Here is a 3,457-nt window from a genome sequence, read left to right as displayed (position 1 = left end):
CAGGCGCATAAAGCAAAAGCTGAAGTCCTTCACACAAATTATTAAAATGATAAGTGGAACGAGATGGGGATGTTCAGTAAGAGCACTTTTGACCCTTTACAACGCTCTTTTTGTCGGACTATTACGCTACAGTATTTCAGTCATGCATGGTATCTCCAAGTCGTCAATGAAAGACCTGGAAAGTGTTCAAGCACAGGCTCTAAAAGTTTGCCTAGGACTACCAAAATGCACATCAAACATTGGAACTCTTGTTGAAGCTAGAGCAATTTCGCCCGGTATCCTCAGAACCCAAGAAACTATTCGAGTTCACCTACGACACCAAGCGCGCAGCCAAGCACATCATCTGGCGAATATTACGGAGGTTAAACCCTCTGCTCGCTTTTCGAAGGTCATCTCGCAACTCCATGGGTATATTTCAAATACTTTTGAATTAGCTAAAACTCCGCAGCAAGCACCGTGGACGTGCAGTTCTATCGACATTAAATTGAACATCCCCGGTGTTACGCAAAAAGCAGCAACCCCAACACCTGTTATGATGCAGCTAACACTTGAGTATATACATCATGCCTATCTCTCATCGCGACACATATATACGGACGGGTCAATTAACTTTATATCATCATCCATTGGAGCCTATATTCCGTCAACTAGCACGACAATCAAAACGAAACTGAGCCATATTACATCCTCGACAGCAGCTGAACTTGCGGCTATCCGGGCAGCTGCTGCCTACATCAGCACCCAAAACCCCCAAAACTGGACAATATTTGTAGACTCTTAAGTCCGCTCTGAGCGCAATCATGCATAAAAGAAAGAATAACGTAAATGCTCAACTGATTTATTACATAATGCAGAAGTTCCATGATGTGAGGTGTCAGGGACATGAAATTGTCTTACAGTGGGTACCGGGGCATAGTGGCATACCCGGAAACATTTGTACTGACAAAGCTGCTAGGGACGCCTACGAAGCTAATAATACCTGTGCAATTCCTCTGTCAAGGACAGATGCAAATGATATAGTCCGAAAAATTGGGAGAGAAATATCATCCAGACTATGGACAGATCCATGCTACTATTATGCGCACTTGAAACATATTGACCCGGAATTAAAGTTCCGAATGCCGGGAAATATAAAACGACGAACAGAAACTGTGCTGCATCGAATACGCTTGAATGTGGCTTTTACTAGAAAATATCTTCATATGATCGGCCAAGTAGATTCACCGCATTGTACAGCATGCTCAACACACGACATTAAACATGTACTCTGCCATTGTTCACTATATAGTTCCCAAAGGAAAATACTTAAACAATCCTTGAAGATACATGATCAGGACATTGGGCTCAGCCATATATTAGGACCCTGGACTTCAGTAGCGAAAGAATCCAAAGCAACCAACGCTTTACTCCGGTTCTTAAAGGACACCCGCCTGGACCAAGAGCTGTGAACTGATATCACTCTTTTTAATTTACGTGTGGCTATTTATTTTTCGCCAATCTTTGAGTGCGTACATATGTGTTTTAGTATGTGTGTGGGATGTGTGTGGGGGAGGGGGGATACGAGTGTATACGTGATCTCACTCTTTCTTTACTTCTCTATTCTGTCTGCTGTCTCTCTGCTCTCTTCCTTTTCACGCAAAGTAGCAAACCAGCACTCACAAGCAGGTTGACCTCTTTGCTTTCCTGTAAATAAACATACCTCTAAGCTTTGGTCGGTCTTGTCGTTGATCATGGCTTTGACGACGTCCTTTTTGTTGGGGCTTTGAACAGAGAATGCGAGGTCGTCGCGTGTGCAGTACTCAAGTGCAACCCTCACGTCTTCGGCATTCGCCTTTTCCCCCATGTAGGGATCAGGGATTGCCCATACACCACCTTTACGCTTCAGTTTTCTTGTTTGATCAATCATGTTGGGAGTCGCTTCCGGCACCAGACGCAATATTTCTTTTTTTGAGATGCTTGGTGGCACAAGCGTGTACGTACAATCGCTTGCGTTCATGGTGGGAACTGCATGCCTTCAGCGCTTCGCGGAACGCGTCGAACCACTCCGTGCATTGCTCAAAACTGTCTTCGCCGGTTTTCACGTCGTAAACGCTTGACAGCTTTCTTCTAATCGAAGAACTCACTTGAGCTTGTTTTTTCTTCAAATACGCCTCGCTCTTTTTTTTTTTTTTCTTTTTTTTAATGGTTTTACCGACGGATTAGCAGCACACAACTCTTGACTCACTTCAGCCAGAATTTCATCAGAGTCCCGGAAAGAAGAGTTTGATGTACTCAGGTTGTGAGAAGAAATCTCATTCTGGAGGTATTCGTAGCAATGCTGGCATAAAAGGTGTGAGAATTCCTGTGGTCTCCCTTCCCCGACAGCAGGGATGGGCAGTATTTCAAATACAAGTATTTGAAATACGCATTTTAAATACTTTGTGTATTTTGCATTTGTATTTAATTACAAATTGGGTAATGTATTTGACGTGTGTATTTAAATACTAAAACGTGGGTATTTCAAATACAATTTTGTGGGCGAAAATACACCCCTCAAATTTATTGTTACTGTCCAGAGCAGGAAGAAAACTACGTTCTGCACCGAATACAGTGTCTCTCAATCAAGCACAAGCGTTTAGTAACTTTGTGATTACGGTGCTACTCCAGGGCAAAAATAGTGACGAAATCGACGTTCACGGGCAGACCGGCTAAATAAGTGCCTGTGACAACTTGTGATGCTTTCCAGCCTGATTTCCATCCATATTTTTGCCTGGTACATTCTAAATGCGCGGGTCGTCCAGATTTTCATAACTGGTGCGAGTTGCAGCAATAAAAAAATTCTCTCGCTAGTGCTGCGCGTCTTGGTCGTCTCGGTTCTTTGTTGGTCTATACCAGGGGTGGCCAAGCTGCGGCTCGCGAGCCGCATGCGGCTCTTCGCGTAGTAAAGTGCAGCTCGCGGCTCCCGCCCCTACTCCCTACTCTCCCCTCCCATCCCCCCCCCCCCCCCCCCCCCACACACACACACACTCCCCTGCCTCCCTCCCGGTCACACGAGCACTTCCCCAAAAAGAGAAATGGAACGCGTTCGAAATCGACAGGCAGGTTCCTATTTGGTTGTCTTGTGCTACTGCTACCTTACGTACAGTTGGACTGCTTTTGACTCGGATTGAAAGTAGTTCAAGCTCTGTTTACTGCTCTGGACCAAAGTTTACCCCCCTTCCCTTCCCCTCCCTCCCCTCCCTCTCCCCCCCCCCCCCCCCCCCCCCTTTTTCCCTCTTGTGCCTCTTGGAAGTTTCGTGGTTTTGTTTGCAGCTCTTAGGCCTGGTCAGCCTGGCCTTCCCTGGTGTATGCCAAAATGTAATCGACAAAAAAAGGTACTTGAAGCTCTGTACTTTTTGCACCTATTACGTCCAAGCTGATTACATTTTTTTGTGATTATATTTCTATTACGTTACTAGAGCCTCGCACACTTTCTCCC

At 45.2% G+C, this 3,457-nt stretch overlaps 1 pseudogene; it reads left to right on the top strand.

The window, feature by feature from the left end:
- Positions 1–917: 917 nt before the first annotated feature.
- LOC115309430 lies at positions 918–1,694 on the top strand (annotated as a pseudogene).
- The last annotated feature ends 1,763 nt before the right edge of the window (positions 1,695–3,457 follow it).

This window comes from Ixodes scapularis, unplaced genomic scaffold (assembly GCF_016920785.2).
Source record: "Ixodes scapularis isolate PalLabHiFi unplaced genomic scaffold, ASM1692078v2 PGA_scaffold9__187_contigs__length_104089568, whole genome shotgun sequence".
NCBI classification, from domain to species: domain Eukaryota; kingdom Metazoa; phylum Arthropoda; class Arachnida; order Ixodida; family Ixodidae; genus Ixodes; species Ixodes scapularis.
The sequence above is the reverse complement of the archived record's forward strand: the minus strand, read 5'-3'. Positions and strand labels throughout refer to the sequence as shown.